The sequence below is a fragment of the Epinephelus lanceolatus genome, chromosome 3 (assembly GCF_041903045.1).
Source record: "Epinephelus lanceolatus isolate andai-2023 chromosome 3, ASM4190304v1, whole genome shotgun sequence".
Lineage (NCBI taxonomy): Eukaryota > Metazoa > Chordata > Actinopteri > Perciformes > Serranidae > Epinephelus > Epinephelus lanceolatus.
The window spans coordinates 25,877,383-25,899,453 of record NC_135736.1 but is presented as its reverse complement, the minus strand read 5'-3'; the positions used below and the strand labels follow the sequence as shown (position 1 = coordinate 25,899,453).

General features: G+C 39.3%; 1 protein-coding gene and 1 long non-coding RNA gene across 3 annotated transcripts in view; one reads left to right on the top strand and one right to left on the bottom strand.

Moving 5' to 3' along the window:
- fbxw7 (F-box and WD repeat domain containing 7) overlaps positions 1-16,608 on the bottom strand; it is a 164,367-nt gene extending 147,759 nt beyond the window's left edge. Inside the window, exons 1-2 of one of the 2 annotated variants that reach the window (XM_033624669.2) lie at positions 16,104-16,608; positions 1,354-1,505 (exon numbers count right to left, since the gene is read on the bottom strand). The gene's annotated coding sequence lies outside the window, so the exon portion shown is untranslated. The remainder of the gene's footprint in view (positions 1-1,353; positions 1,506-16,103) is intronic. The other variant, XM_033624670.2, reaches the window with a different exon arrangement.
- LOC144462466 (uncharacterized) lies at positions 1,466-19,360 on the top strand. The gene is made up of 3 exons (XR_013490762.1): positions 1,466-1,535; positions 9,749-9,808; positions 18,950-19,360. It is a non-coding gene; the product is annotated as an uncharacterized LOC144462466 (long non-coding RNA).
- Positions 19,361-22,071: the final 2,711 nt, after the last annotated feature.

Sequence of the window (22,071 nt, the reverse complement as noted above, 5' to 3'; positions counted from 1 at the left end):
AAGTAGTAAAATGCATTTTTTTAATGTAATGGGAATATTTCAATACATTAGAAAAGCACTGTTGGGCTTCTTCTAGGGCTGCCGCCTGAAAGTTGGAGATTCGGACCAGAAGTTGGAGTCGACTGGGATTTTTCAAGTCGCGCAATAGTTTTGTTTGTTATTATTGTTTGTTTTTCATCAAGCATGCAGTGTACCTTTAGGGATGTTTTGGTCCCCAGATTTAGCTGTAGCGTGAGTGCTCCTCTCTGCTGTTCTCCAGTGCAGGCAGCTGCAGACCCAGATCCAGGGTGAGTCTGAGTGAGATGGAGGCAGCTGCCTGGTGGAAGAGAGGCTTTGCCGTGTCAGCTCCAAGATAACATTATCTTCTGCCTCCTGCTTGTAAGTGGTGACTTAACAGCTCACGGAAACTTAATACAAGATGGTCTCTGGCTTTTGTTTGACATCCAGTGTCAGCAAAAAAAATGTTGCTGCCTTTTCAGACCCTTTCAAGACACCTTTTAACCAAATTTAGGACCGATTTTTGGCAAAATCATATGTTACATATTTAGGCATTGCAGGTAGGTAGTATATATGTGGTCTTGTGCAGAGGTAGGTGTTGTAAGAATATGGTTATTAGAGTGAATTAAGTTGATCTATATTTTGCCAACAGGTAACTGCAAGTATGAAGAAAATAACAGTATTATAGTTTTGTTTTTTTGTTTTTTTAAAGATTTCTAACATTAGAAAAGTGGACCTTTACATACATAATAAGAAATTAAAAGATGTAGAAATTAAATTAGATAAAATATTTGTAGTAGTTAAGACCTCACCAATTCAAATTTAAAACTATTTAATGACTTTTAAAGCCTTATTGTTGTAACGTTGAATTTAAGGCATTTTAAAGACTTTTTTAAGGACCTGCAGACACCCTGCAAATATTCGTATTGAATAGTGAAAATGCATTTGACTGACATAATTATGAGTCGGGGCCAGCCCTAGCTTCTACAGGATCTCTGATGTAGAGGTATTAAGGTGTCAATTCATAATCTGTATCAGATCAGTGAGTTTAGTCAGTCAAACATGTTTGTATAATTGTAATTTTCACAGGAAAGACATAAAAGACTCCACCTGTTAAAGGCCATAATACTCCTACTAACAAAATACCAACAAGTTGCTTCAACCTTTCATCTTTTCAAGTTCCATGTGTACACACAAATGCTGTTAGGCAACAATGCAATTCAAGTGTATATTTCAGCCCGAGGCTCACAGAACATCAGCCAAAAAGCTACTAGAGGGAAAAAAAACACTAGAAACAGCAGCAAAGAAACAAGAGTAACTGAAACAGTTTCCTACAAGACACAGAAGGGGCCGAACCTTGTCAGTCGAGGGACTGTGTAGGGGCTCTGGAAAAGCTTGCCTGTGCTTGGGGGTACAGCGTTGTTATCTGCAGCACCACAGACCTTCCCCTTTGAAGTGATGCTGAGCCACCGACCGAGCCAGGGGCACCGAGGGTGGAAGGTGGGAGGCTAGAGAGAATGTAGAGAAAGCAATAAAAGGTGAGAAAACAACTGTGGGTTACAAAAGACACAGCAACAGCAGAGACATAAACAAAACATGCCTGTTCATTTTCATCTTGTAATGTCAAAAAAATGTACCTCAGAGATCGTTTATGGCAACTTTGTTGGGACGAGAGATAAAACTTTAAGGTCACGTCACTGCTTTTCCTCCGTGTTCTATGTCTTGTTTAGGGAGGCCGTCTTTCGTTTTAGGGAGTAATGAGGAAAGCATATGGTGGCCATGTGTTGGAGAGCGATAGGCTGCATCGGGAGGGGATGTACAATCAGATGGTAAAAGTGAGGAAAGTGAATTGACAGACTGTTTTGCCTGCTCCTTCTGTTCACTGCAACTCTCCCTCAAGGATTATCCTCTCTAATAGACTTAAAGGCACTTTAACTGAGCTGCCAGCTGCCTGCATCCCCAACGGAAAGCCACCCAGGTCAAGTTTGAGGGAGGATATCCTACCATGACAATGCAACACATTCCTATGGTGCCTTTACTTCTTTGTGACACCCAAATAACCTGTTATTTAACTTTGATCTAAAGAGTAACCGGATAAAATGCAGTTATGGGAATTAAGACTGAAAATAAACTTAAATGCAGGTATTAAAACTGCCTTCTTATTGAGCATGCTATTCAAGCATTTTGGGTGCATTCACACCTACTTAAAGCTGTCAACTTGGGATCAAATCAGATGCATTTTAGAGCTACAGTAAGCGTGACCCAACCTACTTTAATTTTGATAAACAGTAAATAATTCATCCAGAAGAAAAGGGAATGTGGGCCAGAGAACTGTGATCTACAAAGCTTCAAACTGAGACGACTTCTGTGTTGGCAAACTGCACAGTGCAAAAGTCATAAAATTGTACTGAATCCACAAACAGCCTAAATACAATGTTTTAGATTTAATTGCCTTAAATGGTTAGGTTGGTTTTGGCAATTTTAAAGCTGGATGGCCAAAATTCTACCATACAGTGCACATTTATGGGAGAAATTATTATTTACCCCAAACAGCGCAACCACACTTTTTAATCACAATTTGGAAATAGTATGAAGGGCAGACGATGAGGAGTGTGCCAGCTGCAGACACCTGTGTGGCGGAGAAAAGACAAGGACGGGATGCTGCAGTGACCTTGGCTTTTTAGTTGATTAAACTGAATTTGGAAATGAATAATCAGGTCAGTGGTTCTCTGTCCTGCTCCACAGAGTATACACACTTGGTGGTTTTCCTTCAAGGCATCTTGTCACGGTCTAATTTAGAAAAATGACGTGGCTGACTGCATAGAAAACCAACAATATACTCTTTTCTTTTCATTAGTGGGTTTGTTCTTCCTGACCTCTATTGGACTGATGAAATATCTGCTAATTACTAATTTGTAGCTATTCAACATTTGACTCTGTAGTGGCAGGTAGGGACACTACAATATTTGGAAGTGATAATGATTAGATAAGTGATTATTATGATTGTAAAAGCAAAGTGCAATTGTTTATAAGATGGCAATAAATGTTTTAAGATACTTTTTCCAATTATTTTTTACTCTACTTTTAAAGCAAATGTAATCCTAATTTGGTCAACATTTCTATTTCTTCCTCCAGTAAGTTGTTACCGGCAGACATATCTACCAAACTGTATGACTAAAAAGAAACAGCATTAATTGTAGGAACTGAAGAATCCATGAACAAGATGCTAGGGCTGCCGATATGCAAAACAAAAAATCAATTATTTTGACAGATATTGTGATTGCACTGTGAGTTGCGATTTTAGAGATGTTGTGATTTTTGCTGGGGTCTGTACCAAACAAGCATATATTCTTCCGCCTGAAAACTGATTTGTAGGCCATGGAACCAGTTCAGAGAAATCCTGAGAGTTTTGGCTGATTGTGTTGAACACATACAAAAGAAACAAAGAGGACTCCCTGCTTGATTCAGCAATCTTTTGAATGTCCGGTTTCTTTAAACTTCAGGTCCACGTTCCCCCTATATATTTAGTGTGAGCCCCAGATGAATGAGAGCACTCTAGTGTTCCTCAAATGGGGAAACTAAAACATACAACCTGCAGGAACACAATCACACAAACAATCAACAGTTAAGAATCTTTAGAAAACAAAGAACGTAACCATAAAGTACCATAAAACCAATATAAACTCAGGTTTTGGTGAACTTGTAAAGGTAAACTATTGCTTGTAAGCAGCCTGACAGGGTCCTCTTGGACCATGAGACAGTGGGAAACCTCTGACCAGGCGTGTAAAAGAAGCCTCCATTCACAAAGACAGGCGTTTCCATGCCAACAGGACCTCTGCTGGGAGAGGCCTCCTTTCAAATGGTTTTCATCCTGCACCTCTGCTGCAGTCTCAGAGAAGGACTGGTGGGCATTTGAGAGGGAATGAGTTGTGGGTGGCAGTGAAGAGATGCAATTGTATTAAGGCAAGATGGAAAAGGTCTGAGCTGAAAGCCCCAGAGCCTCTGATAGCGAATCACACCAAGGCAGGAGATGCATCTGTGTGCTGTGGAGCTACTCATATCGCTTTCACACCAACACTGTGACATGATATAAACCCATGTTTGCTGTCAGTATGAATGCATTAAGGGCTTCATACTAATGACTATAGCAATACTAATTAAACTTTTGATTAGTAGCCTATTGGGTGATATGAAAAATATATCATGAGACAATAGAAATTAACCAACTACCAGTGATGTCATTATTTCATTATAACTCTATCTATAGTTGGCTGTATTAAATTATTGACTAAATAATCAATCAATGAGTAGAAATGCTTGAGGTAATCTTGAATTTACAGTAGGGCTGGGCGGAATGACCTAAAATTTATATCACGGTATAAATCGAATCCCTTCACGGTAACGGTATATATCGCGGTATAAATTTAAGTGTAAAAGTTATAATAGAAGTGTTTCTGAATGGGTTTTGTAGTCCTTTAGCAAAGCTAAATTGATAAAAAAAAAAACAAAAGCAAAGATATAATGTATTTTTTAGAGCATTTATTGTGCAGAATGCAGATCTCAAAACTCAAAATTAAAACCCAGTACTCTATGGTGCAAAATGTCCCCTGGGATCTATATCAAAAGGTAATTTCCTTCTTTTAGCTAAATCCTAAATGACTGAGTTGTGTTTTTTCCACCTGGACCTTTATGCTCTGCCATTTCTCCTCTAATCATCACGCTGTAACCTGTGACAGGCTGCTATGATACCACAACTATCACACATTCACATATTCACGTTTTTTGTGGAGCCCCTAGCATCACATAGGTTTACATTACCAAAGATTTATGACAAACTCTCTTGCCGAAAACCAACTCCCGTGTGCGCACGGCGAGAGAGGAGAGGGAGAGACGCTGTGCTGCTGCCAGAGGAGACACTGAATGTGTTCCCTCTGAGCGGTAAGTCGCTAAAAGAGTCTGAGAAGTCCGGGGCTGTTCATAAAACATTAACTCACTCACTCACAAGTTCTCCAGCAACACATGTTGCACGTGCTATGCTAAATCACGGACATGAACCAGCTCCTCTTGCTCCGCTGTCTCTATGCTCGCAGCCATTTTCACACTGAGGCAGGTGCGATGACGTCATCGACGATAGGACGGTAGAGTGCAAATCTCTACCGTGGGCCAAATTTATCATTTCATCAATTTATCATTTCTACCGTCTACCGCATATACCGTGCAGCCCTAATTTACAGGAGCTATATTAAATATTTTGTAATACTATATCAAATGACAACAATGTGAATGAGGACTCTTCTAAAGATAAACCTACAGAAAAGAGGCTGCAGAGCCTCCGACTGAGCTTCATATTGAGTTTCAGATCACTGTTTAGCTTTCTGAAAGTGAAGTTAACCGTTTTGGTTCACTCTTATCACTCATAACCTTGTTTTTTGCCCGAGAAGGCAGAAAATCAAGAAGCAGACAGATACTTTTAGCAACAAGCTGGTGAACATAGTTGAGCATTTAGCAGCTAAAGAGCTAAAAAATTCCCTCAGGGGTTGGTAGAGACCAAAAACAGAGCTAAAACAGAGTGAATATTGGATTTATATTCATCACCATAAACAGGAAACCAAAGAAATGATAATGTTGCACCCTAACTGCCAAATGTGTAAATAAAGAACTATCTGCAAATAATTTAGCTGTATCAAATTAAAAGTTAATAACATGTTCATGCTGTGTTCACAACCCACTGCTTTTATGTGGCCAAAAACACCAGTTACTGTAGATTTTAAGTGAGGAGGCTGACTTGATGAAATGTTTAGGCCTAATTCATTTATTTGAAAACTGATCCTCAATTGAATTTACAGAAAATTACTGTTACCACAGATGATACATACATGCCTTTACATACAATAATATATTTTTCATATTACTCATTAGGAGATCAATACATTGATCTGGATCGATGTACCAATTCAATAATCAACAATCAAATATTATCAATTTAAAGTAATAACATCAACACATATTGTCCTCTTTAAAACATGCCACCTTTATTGTGAAATTTTCAAGGTACCATTTCTGTCCAAGCACACCTCCCTCCTAAACATTAAAACAGTTCTAGCGGCCTAGTGCCAGGCAGAGCATGGCAAGCAGCTAAAGAAAAGACAGGATATTAACTGATATCATCTCATATTGATCGCAGGATCGGGCTGCAGAGATATACCGGTTTTAAGGTATAACATGATATAAAAGTTGACGAAAAAGAAATATGCAACTGGACAGAGAATCTTCCCTTTATTTGTTATCTTCAAAAAGGATACTTCCATTAACAAAATGTTTCAATTATAGTAATAAAACATTTGTCCAACCAACAATAACACTTCCATTTTCAGTCCTTTAAGGGTCATTGATGATATAATTTCTGTAATGCTGTGATACTGTGAAACCACAATATTTTCTGAGATGGTTATCGTACTGTGAAAATCTCATACCATTACAACCCTATCACAGGACCTTGATTTGAATCAAAACAAAATCCCATAATATCAGCAAATGTTGTATTGTTGTCCAAAGAAGCTATATAGTATTGTACTGTGATGAAACTTGTAATTTACACCAATATTGTCTATCACTACTGATCATTTTAAGAACTGGTTACCGCTTCAGTCTTAAAACTGTGGGGGTGTACAGATTAATTGATGATTCAAACATGTGAATTTATTGATTCAAATCCACAAATGTGGACTCTATTCGGAGAAATTTGTCAAAAAACTACAGCTAGAAGGTCTGCTCTTTGTGCTAACACTGTGTTCCTGTAGATATGATGAGTGAAAGGACACTGGCACTGTTAAAAATGTGCTTGTTCAGCACCAAGAAACAAAGCAGGTGTCTCTCCTAGGACAGGATGAAGACTCTGCTCCATTCTCCTATCTGTATTCAGTTAGTTTAAAATCTGTCTGCCACAGCATAATTTTGAACTATAATATATCCACTATTGACTTGTTATGTCCCAATCTGCGACTTCCTCTCGTCCCCCCACTATGTCACACAGCGTTCACCGTATAGCCCACATCAAAGCAATATGCCTGGGAGATTCCTCTCTGTGTTCATTAACCAACTCAGAGCTACATGGCACAGCACTGAATTATTAACGTGCTCCTTGTGCCTCACAGATACAGAGCAGAGGGCCATTCACAACTGCAGAACACACCCACGCTCGGCTGTAGTTGCCTGTAAATCTCCAGTTAACCCTGAAAACTCATTAGGAAAGCATATTAAGGAAGCACGAACCAGAAAATACCATCACATGATTGATAACAGCAGTATAGATGCAGGAATTGGATGATGAAAGCATGCAATAAAACAAACAAAGAAATACTAAATTTTAAGATATGGAGCTTCATTTTTTCATAAGTGTGACAAGAGTATACAATACTAGAGTGCTGAATAACAGCAAGGCCTGAGAAGTGAATACATAAAAAGTTTCAGGTAAATTATAACTGTGAAATGAATCTCAACACTGACAACTTTTTCTTTGACAGACACAACAACTTTACATAACTCACAAACTCAGTGTAATTTCAATCAGACAGGTTCCGTGTTACAGAACGTTATCTGATTAATATCTGAAAACATCACCTTCCACATCATTTACCAACAATATAGTTTCCCTCCAGTATTCAACCCCATGATGCTAAAATATAATACCCTTACAGCTGAGACTACATATCATATCATAACAACTACAACTACTAGGGATGAGCATTTTAAGTAAGAATACGCTCATTAAATTATTAGCGTACTGTGGAATGTAAAGTGGCCAACAAGTGCAATTTAAATGTCATTTATTGATCATTTAATTACCTTTTAAACCATAAATCCAAAGTTAACATAGGAAAACTCTATAAACTTTCTGTTACTGCCATTACATAGGTTAGACAAAGCACCAAAAGACCATCTCCAAGCCGCTCTGCTCACGGTCAGTTCGACGTCTGCCAGGTTAGCACAAGCTGACACCAAAGACATCACGAACTTCCGACTCCAAGCAATCGAACTTACATCAACACCAAGACAGCACAACTCTGTTGTTAAACCCATTAATGACCGTTAGGGCATGTTTGCTATGTGATGCAAACAGTTAGCCCTGCCACTGTGTGTGTTTGCAGGTAAACTCGCACCAATGTTTCCAAGCACAGAGCTCAAACTCCCGCAGCTGTAGTCTGCTAGTGTTTCATGATAAGATTTTACCCATTTTAAATGACAAAAAAATAGAAAAGTCATGTTCACCTGTTGGAGGTTGGGCGGCACCTACTCTGTATGTTGATCTAATACTGACACCCAAATTGTGTACTCAAGTACTCATGCCCATTCCTTGTATTTACCCAATCTTACTAAATATTACGCTTGCAAGTACCTATGTCTCCCAATGCTTCAAATGTACTCAGGTGAGATGAAGCCATGGTGCTACTGAGTGTGGATGCTAGTGTAAGCATGCCTCACATTCATGTGGCTATGTAGAGATCAGGGACTGTCAACTCCAGACCAGCGACTGGAACCAGACCACAGAATATTTGATACCACGCCACAGAAAAAGCATGATTTAACAAAAAGAATAATGGATCTTTATAGGCTGTCACGGGCTTTTCTGCAGCAACTGCCTCTAACATGCATCTCTCTTCATTACCTCCTGTAAAATCCCCAACACGATACTGTTTTTGAACTAAAGTAAGCTATCCGTACACAAAGTAATCAGCCCGTCATCACACCATTAGCGACTTGTTTGCTCCTACTGCTAGCAAGTAGCTAGCCAACATGCATCAAGAGCAAAAACATATGCTGTTGCCAAACTAAAACCCCATAAAATATATTGTGTACATAATTTACCCTTAAAGCTTTTGAGTGTCCAAAATGAGTGTGAAATTTTAGGTTAAAAACACAAGGAAGTTAAAATAATACTGTCCATGGCAATTAGGCTACTTTCTGCTAACAAGCCCACAATGCAATGCCTCAGAGTTTATAGATCCAAAAATTGTTGTGTGACTCTAAACCTGTCAGCGATAAAATAAAATGACAAGCCTCCAAAACCTAAATTCACTGCTCACTTTTGAGTAAACTCCTGAGTGCTTATTAGGTAAGGAGTACTGAATGCATGAACAGAGGAGGGATTCTGGACGCAGCAATAAGGAGTTTTGGGAGGCTAGAGAGTTGCTTTGGAGGAGGGAAGGAAGATAAAAGGCCTAACGTGTGTGTTATAAAATCCAAACATTTGACCTACTTGCAGCCTAACCTTTATTTCCACCCTCCTTGATGTTGTTGTCTGCTGTTGCCCTGAAGTCCTACTTGATGGGTTTCTTAGAGACTTTTTTTTCTTTAAGATCTCCGGGAGATGGGAGATCCCTCTCTCTTCAAGGTGACTTGGACCTCCCCACAGAAAAGCCCTTTAATTTCCTCTTTCCTTGATCTCACTTTCTCTCAAGTGCCTCTGCCCACACACACACACACACACGCACACACAAACACATACACACACACACACACACAATGCTGACGGCAGGCTGGACTTTTATAGAGGCTGCTCCGCTAATCTTTTTGCTTCGCTTCATGTTTTGTTTCCTTCTCCATTCCCCAGTTTACTAACTCCTCTAAATAAGTCACCACACTCACTATACTTCCTCCACTTGGTCTTCTCTCTTTTTCCACCAATTCCTTCACATCTACATTTTTATCTCTTCTCTCATCCTCTTTCTATCCCCTGTCCTCTCTCCTCTAGAGCAGCACATCCATCCTCAACAACCCCATGATTGTCTGAATTCATTAAAATGGATAAAAAGTAAGTGGCACATTTAACAAGACTGACTCATATAACAATTCCCACTTTCACTCTCCCCTCTAAACTCAAGCTCTGCAGCTAAAACATCCCTTCATCACTTGAAAATCTAACTGCTTTTTTAAACTCTGACATCGTAATCATTAATCTCCCAAGTCCTCAAACTCATCTTGACCAGAGGACCTGACTTGTGCCCTCAGTCCCTTCCCCTCTCTCCTCTCTGAACTGTGGATGCTCATCAAACTACCCTCGTCAATTCCCCCAATCCAGCGGATGTCATGAATCACTCATCCAAATGTCCCTTTCACTAAACCTTGTTTTGGGTCCCAAAAGGTCTGGAGGACTGCCCATTCTAATCAGACTGCACTCACTGCGTTACTAAAGCACTGCACTTCAACACAGATGCTTCTCTCTTCGGTCCTCGACCTCCTCGTCCTTTCCACTTCCTCCACGACCATAAACCAGATGGTCCTCGCCATCCTTGTTGACTTGGGGGTATTTCCAATGTATGGCAGGAAATTTAAACATCTACACTGCCATAGTCTCTTAAGACTCTGATGAAGATATTCTTTATGCCAAACGGTAGTGTCTGCACTTTGTTTTGAAAGATCCTACTATGACCATGTACTCCAGATCTCATTGTTCTATATCCTGCCAAAGTGTTCCTGATTTGTCTCCTAAAAACTGGACGCCACTGTACAATTACACCGTCTATTTACATGACAACAACTTAACAGAGGGCGCACTAGTAGGAGAAGTTCTTGCCCTGGACCACCTGTAATGCCTTCTCAATTGTTGAGGGACTGACAAAAAACGGAGGGAAGTTTAGGGGACAGCATGAACCTCACTTGTAAGCTACATGTGACATGAAGGTATATAATCAATAAATCTATAAAATACAAATCATATAATCCCAACAACCCTCGTTCAACTGTGACTGCAGACTTCTGTTGAAAGTATCCCAATCACAATTTTTCGAGCTAGTTTAGGCCGAATATCTGGCTTTCCAGATATTGGATTTCCACCCAGTTAAAGAAAAAAGAAGATTGTGTCGTGGTCATAGTTCAGTTATCAAAGTCCTGTTCATATTAACCATGGAGTTGAACATACTGAGCAACGATGGAAGAGGTTGTGGCCAATTTTGCTTACATTTAGCAGCAGAGCTGAGAATAGAGCTGTCTTTCATTTCCGTCACTGTACTGCTATTTACGTTAGTTAGTTTGTACTTACAAGTTGGTTTAAGACAAGTCTTGCTTTATAAAAGGTTATAGCCTGCCATGCTGCCATCTACCATTACCATTGCCAATATTCTCAGATGGCTTCGCCTAATTTTACCATCCTGTTCTCGTCCACTAAAATGATACGGGGTTTGCTGTCTACAGTCTCCCTGTTTCCACATGAACGAAGCATTAGAGGGGGCAGTCCTAGTTGCAAGTTTCCTCATGTTTCCTGTTTCTCTCTCTTTGGTCAAAGAAGGACGAAAACCAAAAAATTTGCCTTAAAAAAGGAAAGACCTGTATAAAGCATCCCCGGATGAGATAACAGTGACAAGAGATGTGGTATAAAGCAGCAAAATCAGGAGAAAATAGTCAACAAATCCAAAGAAACTTTTGTATCAAAGCAGTTTCCCCAGAAATCCAAGATTATATATGTTTAATTGTAGCTTAAACCCTGTTGCCTACAGGGAATATCTTATCAACCCAGCTCCACAAAATAAGCCTGATGAACAAAGACACAGAGTTTATTGGCAATTATTAGTTTCACTTATGCATGTAGGTTACAAATGTGCTTTTAATTGTTTCTAACTCTAAAAAGTCCAGTCGTGTCTCCAGGAATGTACGCCACCTGAAACATGTCTCCTCTGTTGACATCCTCAATAACCAAACTCACTCATACCCCCCCTTCATGTTTTGTCAATATGAGCTTCAAAGCCAGGAAATCTCACTGTCCATATGAGAATAGTTTTAGGAAGGCCCTGGGGTCAGTTACGCGGCAACAGTCAGGAGTGTGGGAATGTGAAGCTTTCTGCAAACAAAGTCTAGGATACCCCTCATCTCTCACTCTCTGAGGGCCTGCAGCAACAATCACAGCCTGAAAAATAGTATTTCATCACACTGATCCACATGAACTGAAAATATGCCATTCTTGTCTTGGTATCGCCAGCCTATCTTCGTACTTCTCTAATCCTCACTTATTTATATCGTCTTAACGGTTAGATGGAGGAACACATGTCCCGCGTGACATCATACAATGAACTGAGAGTTCAATCTATGTTCATGCACTTTCAGAGGGATACATAAAGAGTAGTTTGACTTGTTGTGGGTAATAAAAAACTGTAGCTGCTTGGTTTGTGGATAATAAACAGCCTCTTTCATTCATCACACTAGGATGCAAAATTATCAATTACTGGACCATGACCGGATGAACAGTAATAAGAGTGTGCATGCCACAAGGGCACAAAATATGAAAATACTAGTATCTGAGATCAAACCAAAGTCCCCACACTTACTATAGATTCCAAAGTACTAGTACAGATATGATTTTTCTATTTTTTTCAAATGAGCTTTCAATACATTGCTGCTTTATCAAGCCAAAGGTGAAACTGAACGGGCTGAACTTCAGACAACAAAGTGGTTCTTGTCTGTTGACGATAAATCAAATAAAGAAACTTATTTCTGGTGACTGTGACTAACATGTTGTCCTCAATGGATCTCTTCTAATATCTCCTCTAAGGACATGCGTGCACACAGTATATGGCACATTATCAAAGACAAAGACAAAGTCTATATACATATAGATTCATCTGATACTCAGCAATCACAAAACTGTTAAATTAGGACCAAACTTCTTTTTTATTTGGATGAATAGTCAGTAGTGTTGTGTTTGTAACAGAAGTACAGTAGGTTGTTGAAGCTGATGAAAAGCCAAAATATCAAACTTCAACAAATTAAGCCAGATTCCCAGCATAAAGTGGGAAACCTGCAAATGTTGCTGGCTGTCCAGACTACTTCATCTGCTGCACAAATGCCTTCCAAAGCACCTCTTGACAGTATGTTGCTAAAAATGTTCACTAAAATAAGTAACTGCTTCAAAGCCCAACGCAAACCAACAGCACTGAAATAAACCCTGTCTTTAAGCTCTCTGTGTTCAGCTTTTGTTGACACTGTCTCAGAGAGGTGTTGACTTCTCATGATGGTTTTACAGAGAGTTGTTTTAAATTATCTAAAAAGGAAAAAGTCTTCTCGGAGTAGTTTTAGATTTGAAAAGCAAATAGTAAAGTATCTATTCTACGAGTTGACTGACTGTGTGTAAACAGTTGGATTCTGTGGATTGGCTCTGTGCATCATCACACGGAGCTTGAGCAATCTGTGTTATATAGCCTAAAAGAAATGTTCAATTTCTCACCTCGAGGATGTTGTGTCAAGACATGACTCTCATCTGACATTGTCCTTGAAGATACTGCCCAAAATACAAAAGACAACTGCCAGAAAAAGCATCATCTATATATTCTTTCCTTTCATTGTTTTCTTATTACAGCTTTCAGACCTTCAAGGTAACCCACACATTTTACCATGCTGTTTCTGTCGCATGGAAAACCACTTGTGGTGACCAAGAGACAGATGTTCCTTACTCCTATCTCAAGAGGGACAGGCTCAGACCTGAGAGGCCAAGTGAATTCACTCAACTGGCAGGTAGGGTGGGGACAAAGCAATCATCTTCTGGAGAGGAAATAAGAGCCACTAGTCTACAACATCTTTCATGTCCTGTATTCGGAATACAAACTGCTCCCATCAGGTAGATGACAGAGTCCAATTACAAACTGGAGAAGATATAAAAACTCTGTCATCCTTCTACAGCTCAGTCGCCAGAAGAAAATGTTGGCATTGCATGTTTCTACAAACCACAAACACTTTACATTTTCATGTTTCGTACACATCATATCAAATTTAAGTGATATAGTATACAAGCTAATTTTGTCATTGGGAGGAGAAGGGGACTGTAGACAGCATGTTACCTAGACGAGAAGCCTGCCAAGCTGTAGACAAAAGTGGTTGTGTTTTAGCGAGCCATTGCTGGCTGTATTTTCACATGCTTTTTTAGCCTCTAAGCGCAGGCATTTCGTTGTAAGGCAGATGTATTTTTTTACCAAGACATTGCATTTCCTACCGGGACTGTGCACCCAAAACCAGGTATGTAAGGCCAAAATATTACCTTTACATAACCATAACCAAGTGGTTTTCATGCGTAACCATAAGCATGCGTTACCGAAAACACTGCTGAAACGTAAAGTCTCAACATATCCGCTCCAAAATAACGTGCTAATGTGACGCATCTGTGGTTTTCAGAAACATATGATGCAAACATTTTTTCTGGTGATTGGGTTGCCCTCTATCAGTGAATCTTCTAAAGCCAGGACATAAAAGTGGTGTAAAATGAGGAGCTATGTTGCACACATGCACTTTATTTTTGCACATGTCTGTGCTATGCTTTACTTGTGTTTCTGCACTGTGTCTGTTTATGTGGTGGCCTTTATGTCCAAGGCGAATTTCCCTGGAGACAAAGTAATCTTGAAACAGACACAGTGAAGAAGGTTAAACCTGTGCCTGCTGTGTCAACGTGTGTTATTTGACCTGCCTTCACACCCCTCCTTTTGACCTTGGTTTAACATGCTTTGGACACCTGTTCAGTGAACTGTCTTTTCCATTAGGGATTGTAATTTATTTCACTGTTAGTTGAAGTTGAAGTTTAAATTGAACTTCCAGACTAGAAACTGCACACAAGAAAGACACTATATGATCAGACAACAGAGAATCAGAGTGTGGAGAGAAGTGAAACCAAAACTTTCTGTACTACTTATGTAATGTAATTCTGTGCAATTCTGATGCATAACAGTAATACATAATGAACAGTTCCAGACGTGAGTTTGTGTGAACACACGCCCACTGATTTCACTACTGAAGACATGAAGTGAAGAGGTTAAACTCAGGTTGAAAGTGAATGTGCTGTAGCACTATCCTGGTTATATGAAGCACGTGTAAACATCATATCTTGGTATCAGAAACCTTTTCCCAGTTCTGAAAAACCTGAATTTGCCAGCTGGAGTACTCTCATGGAAATCTGGCAGCTGAGAGACCGTGCAGGAGCATCCTTGACTAAAATTAGTCAACAAACAAAAAAATAAAACAAAAATTGCATAATGATGGTCTACTTGATGAAGTAAAGTAAATAATGCAGAGGACAAAATCTGTTGTAATTTGGTCTTCCTTTACAAAATAGTATATGGAGACCTGAGTGGTTAAAGCAGCGAGAAACCAAGCTGGGTTCATCCTCAACAACTGAGGAAGCTCGGTCAGTACAGACATGACAGATCTGCTGGATATCAAGAGGACAAGGCTGCACTGCAGCAGATAATCAGAAACTTTAATAATCTAGAACTTGATAAACAAAATCCTGTATACAGTGACACAAGTACCCAGGTAACAATCCCAAATGACATCAAAACCAAGATGAGACTTCAGACAGAATTAAAAGTGTTTCTAAACACTAAGGCTGCAGAAGATGATGAAAGCTCTGTAAGCATTTTTTAACAACTGAAAATGCATTATTAAGCACTGCCTTTATCTAACTCAAACTCTTTCTGTTTTATTTTATTATGCCTTTATTTAACTTTATTTCTCACGTTTTATTCTTAGCATATCTGTTGTTGCTAACTGCTGCCTCTTCTGTTTGTTATTCATGTGATTATTTGGTTTAATCCTGCAGAATTTGCACTTGCCTGTTTCTATTGTGTTGTTTAGTCACTTTATTGTTTAGCACTTTAAGCTACAGCCCATGTAATGTGCTATATAAATAACGTTTATTATTATTATTATTATTATTATTATTATTATTATTATTATTATCACATAATGGACGTGTTGCATGCGGACTGAACTTCTCTCTCAGTGCAGCGTTTGACTCAAGTTTGTGCAGCCTGTTTTAAAGCCAAACTTTCAGCAGCGAAGTGAGCCACTACACTTCCCAAACTCGGTCAGATTGTTTTAACAAACGATGCAAACATTACGACAGAGCACGATCGGCCACTGAGAGCTGAACCTGACACCGACAACTTCTTTCAAAAAGCCAACAAGCTCCACATCAACAGAAGTGCGTTAAGCTGACTAGCGTTAGCAATGCTAACTCAGCTAGCGAAGGAGCTACTCGTTAGCTGGCTAATGCTAGGCCCACTTCCACTGGTCCATCGCTACAATATCCCCCAGTTATGATCTTGCACTTTGTGATTTTATACTGTATTTACCTCAGAAATGTGGAGGTGAACAAAGACAGCAGGCCTCTCCAGTGATTCCTCTTGGTCGTGTATCCAAACCGAGATATATCCTTTGAAGCTTGGTGAAGCTAACGGCACAGGCTCCAGTGAGGTTAAAACGCTCCTTCTTCGCTCCTCGGCTCCTCCACCAGCAGCAAGTCAAGTGTTTGTAACTAACAGAGGCTAGCACGTTAGCTGGGGGAGCTAACTAGCCTCTACAAGCCGTGTTCGTGTAATGTTAGCTGGCTAGTAAAACACCGCTAACGTTAGCTGCTCTGTCAAATTGACAAATGGAGTGTTTTTTGGTCGCCCCTTTGGCTCTGTTGTTTGACTGGGCGACATGCGATGGCGTCCGACCATCACAGGAGGGAAAACACATCCAGTGAGACCAAACAGCGTGTCAGTTGTGAGTGATTTGCCGTTCACAGGCTCCTCAACAGCCGCCAGGTTTGTTCGTCTCCTGACTCTCCACCGACTGGAGAGAATGGCTGTCGCGACATGATGATGGCACATTTTTGTTTGCTAGTGGGCGCCCGAATATGACGTAATAATATACTCCCTGGATGACATCCACGTGAGAAAATAATCACAATCAGAATCTGGTTTTTATTTATTCATATTTCACGACAAGGAACTGGTGCATTACATTAACATATTGACAAAAAACTTAATTAACAATAAAAATACATAAAAAAAATGATAATTTTTAATTAAATTTACATGTTACAGCAGCTCAAGAGTCAGAAGCTAGAGAGAAAGAGAAAAATATTAGGACTAACAAAGAATACAACAGTACAAAAGTACAAATTATATGAAATAAAAACAAAATAAAAACATACACTCCACACACCTGTCACTTATACAGATACTGTATGCCCATGATTGATAGTGGCACAGAATAACTGAAATACACACATTAAAATATAAAAGCAGGTCCTCCAAAAATCAAGAGATGTAGAAAGGATCGAAGAAAACTGCAGCAAAAACTATGAAAAAATATAGCTAAAAAAACCTTTTTTTTAATTTAAATTAAAAAGTGTAAAAAAAAAGCGCTTTTTTTAATATATTTAAAAATACCCAAATTACGTATATTCATACATATTATATATAATATACTACTAATAATACACTGTTCTAATAATATAAAAGTAGATTTTATGTCATTATTTAATTATTAAATTTAATTTTATTAATATTTAATTTTATTTATTCATAATCTGGTTGTGTATGTAAGATACATATTCCTTACTATATTTAATTGTTATATTTTACTCTCTATTTTTACTTGTACTATGTTATGTTAAGGTCCTCAACTTGATATTAGTCAGTGATTCTAATTAATGAGGCTACAGTTAACATTATTATCAGTGAAGCACGGAATTAATTGGGGATAACATGTTCTGCAGGGTTATTTGTGTGTTTCTCAGTCCTTATTGGATATGCAGAATTTATATGGTAATGACCCATTTTTATTCCATTTATTATCTTCAATTAATTGATTCCAAAATAATTTCCTAGAGGATTTGAAGTGATCTCTATTTGTCTGTGAAATGTATTTTTGAATATGCTAATTATTGCATTTTAATAGGTGTTATCTAGACCACTGATTCTAATTTGGTTGTGGTTTAAATTTTTAATAACTTTAAAGACAATATTTCTTTCCATTAAATAAGACAGACCATGCAATAGTTTTGCAAACAGATGCAAATTCTCCATTGGTAGACAAGTCAGCATGAATTTGTTGTAAGCATATATGTGCTCATTATCATTAAACAAATAAGCCGCCCTGAGACTGGGAGGTTGTGGGTTCGATCCCTGGCCGGGTCATACTAAAGACTATAAAAATGGGACCCATTGCCTCCCTGCTTGGCACTCAGCATCAGGGGTTAGAATTGGGGGGTTAGATCACCAAATGATTCCCGAGCGCGGCACCGCTGCTGCTCACCGCTCCCTCAGGGGATGGGTCAAATGCGGAGAACAAATTTCACACACTCAGGTGTGTGACAATTAGTGGAAGTTTAACTTTAAGATGCAAGACTGATATCATGAGGGGGCCTATTTATAAAGAAACCTAATCTAAAATTTTGTACAACCTCCACATCAGTACTGCTGATTATACTTTGATGCTTTCACAAGTTGTTCATCTAAAGAGAAGTCACAAGATAATACATAATCTTTATACCTAATGCAGCTTTTCATTACATGAGACAAGATGTTTAAAATTGCTTTACACACATTTGCAAATTATTTACAAATGTTTTTCTAAAATGACATTAAAACTATCAAAGCTCCTCCTCAGGCAGTCTGAGGAGGAGCATTCAGCACCTTGAAACGTCACTTGTGGATGTTGTTTATGTACAAAATGACACCCATATTTGCAATCTTCCTTCAAGGCTTCACATTTTACTCTTCTTTAAATGTACATAAAAACAAAAAGAGCCCCTACAAAAGTTTTGCAGTTTGCATGGCAGTGCCACATAAGCTTTGATTGTACCTTTCATTCACTTCCCTAAACGTTCTTGTTATAACAAAATGTAATTGTGTTATTGTATTTTCATCAATAAAGTTCTGGGGGAGAAAAAATGGGAGGGACTCCAAATCCAAATTTGCATGGTGTGTCAGAAATCATGCTGGTTGAAAACCTAGACCTAATTCTTTCCAGAATGTTGAGCTTCATTTATTCATAGGCAAAAAAAAAAGCAAGTTATCGTGGATTAGAGTGCCGCTGCTGCTTCTGCTGCTTCTGCTGCTGCTGCTTCTCAAGTTAGCCCTGCAGTGCCAGCCATGGTTAGCTTTGGCTCATGGTCATTTTCATGCCCTGTATCTGGATCCTCCAGGGAGAGTCTGAAACCCTGAGATATCACTAAGCACCGAACATGTGATCCTGAGACGTGTGGAATTGAGACTGGCATCTGGTCAATGAAGACTGAAAAGCAGACCCTGGAAACAAAGGACGGCTGTAAATATCCTCACTTTGTTACTAAATACTCTCTGTAGCGGTGTGTGTGCTTTTATGGAAATTGCTCCTTGAAGTTGACTCCTCAAAAAAATCTGAGCTCTTGGCTTGAGTTTCTCATCGGAGTTATCCTTCTACATGCTGTTTTCATCGTTTTGTCAGTGAAACTAAACATTAAAATGCACAAACCAGAGTGGTGTGTGTGATAATGTCAGGGCCGCAGCCAGGATTTTAGAAATACTGAGATCGTATCTTAGTATTTCCACAAACACACACAACCACCGATCACTTTGAAGAGACATGAATCATCATAACATGCTTAATTCTTTAAACTGTTTTGTTATACATATATTGTTAGTTTTTCTTCATGTCAAAACTGTTTTATGTCCCAGAGTTTCCATACATGGTTGTCTTAAACAGTGACCTCTGAAAATAAAGTAATATCTCATGTGATTTTCCTTCTCGGATTGCTTCATTTACAGAATTTTTAGTGACCCAAAAAGGTAAGTATCCCAACCCAATCACCAGAAAAAAAAATGTTGGCATGGTATTTTTATGAAAACCATGGATACATTACATTTGCATGTTATTATGTAGCAAATGTTAAAACCTTACATTTCAACAGGGCTGTGGTTAACATGTGGTTTAGGTTAGGCACAAAACCACTTGATTGTGTCTAGGAAAACGTCATGTTTTGGCTTAAATTAGCCAGCATTAGTCAATGTCAGTCCATCGGTGAGCATCTATCTCATGGTGAATCGGAGCTGGCTGAGCTTGTCTATGTGCCTGTATTTTGTATTAATTTTTATATCAATGAATATGGTGACTACTGCCCTGTCATGCATGCATAGGCCTCAGTTGTCTGGGTGCGCAAAGGTGAAGTGGCTGGTCTTGTCATACAAAGTTTGACGAGTGTTAACTGGACAACATGGAGATATTTGCATCTTGAAAGCCGGACTACAAGTGTGGATAGACAGGGAGAAACACACGCAAGCCTAAGACGTGGTAAGATACGATATTCCTCACTATATGAAGTGACTGATAACAAGATCTGTATAATGGATTGTAAAGAAATTCGTCAGGTTTTTATTTTGTAGACAATTGATCTGGCTTTATAGCGTGATGGGATGACAGCACAGTAGGGACGCCGTTAGCCGTTAGCGGTGTCTGTCATAACTCCGGTCACAGTCCGTGAAAAAAATATTTTTTCCAGCGGATGTCTTAGTTACAACATGATTGAGCTAAGTGGAGTAGTTTCATGTTTCATGTATCCGACAATGGGAGGCTTTTAAGAGATGACGTCCTGATGTTAGCTTTGCTGCTGCTGTTAGCTGTCCCTGTCAGCTGATGCTTTCTAGACATCGTGATTTCCCAAAACTGAATAAATACCACACATAGCAACACAAAACTGCTTTGCTAGCTCAATCATGTTGTAACTAAGATATCCACTGGAAGAAAATTTTTTTCACGGACCGTTTAATGAGTTATTACAGACACCGCTTACAGCTAACGGTTAGCCTAGCTAAACTACGATAACCATGTTGTTATTTACAAAACATCACATCCCGCCTTGAGTATATCCAATCAGCACCAAGTAATCCCCAAGCCCCAGCCAGGAGTTTCTCGGGGCCGTTCTGAGTACCTACCCCGAGGCAGGGACTTGTTTAGCCTCTGTAAAAGTTTCAGAACTCTGTCCTCCGGGGGTGGTTCCTGCGGTGGAGACACGCACCATCGGCCCTGGCCCCATAAAAATTACCCCGAAGTTCCTGCGGTGGAAACGGGCCTATATGCGTGGCATTTCTGTGCGAGCCTGCATTCGCAAGTAAGCCATCCAAGAGTAATGTGTGTGCAAACCTGTATGAAAGCTCTGTTGTACATAATTTTAGTGTAACTTTATCATTTTTTTCGCTGTGAAAACATTGGACTACCGACAAGTGCTTGGCCTTGTCGGAAAGCTACAGTTCCGCTGTTTCACTATATGCGTGGCTTCTCGCTATGACGAACGGTCGCAGAGAAAATCAATAGAGAAGAACAGGTGTGAATTTGGACACACTATTGTCGTTCAGGCCCATAGGGTTAAGCTCACTGCACAAGAAGAGAAATGGAAGTGAGGAAAGTAAGCAAATGGCTAAAGTCAAGGGGGCATGAGATCGAAACAAACTTGTTATTTTAAGTAAGATTTTTTTCTAGCCATTGCTCTTTGGCAGAAATGTTTGGTAATAATTTTGTGTCATTGTTCGCTAGCGCATGGTAAATATTGTTTCTTCTTTAACACCAGGGTGTGTTTTTTATGTGCTAACTGGCTAACTAGCATTGTTAATCTGTCCTGTTGGTGTTCCAGTTTCTCTGTTTGAATGATGAATACAGACCACAGATAGCAGCATACATGCTAGTTGGGAGTTTGCTGTGGCATTTGCGCTGTGTTCAGGCTTAACTTTTTGGACGAGACACAGGCGATGTGAGGCAATACAACAGTTGACATTTGATGTCGGTTTGGTGTGTCTGAGCCTTATGAAGCACAACCAGTTTTGTTGTTTGTTGGTCTCCAACAGTGATCTGCAGTGATCTGGCAGGCGTCTCACCTAGGTGACACACCATCCCCTCTACCTTCTAATGACAAAGCCAGCTTATATGTTATGTCACTTTAGAAACGTGGACATGTGACATATGAAATGTGCAAATGTGACGTGTTCAGAGTTTGCAGAAATGTATGCCAACACATTGTCTTCCACTTACTATTTCACAGAAAACAACTTAAAAAAAAAAGATATATATATGTTTTTTTGACCATTCAAGTTTGTAAAGGGACCCATCTGAAGGGTCTCAACCCTCGGGCTGGGAACCACTGGTCCAAAAGCTGTTTTCTAAGAGCTTTCACCCCTCCAAGAAAGATTACAATCTCCTAAGGAAAACAGATGAATTGTTATTACTTAATGTATTATGAGCACTAAGTCTTAAAATAAAGCACAAAGTCCCACGATGTGTAACTTTTAATCATAAAAT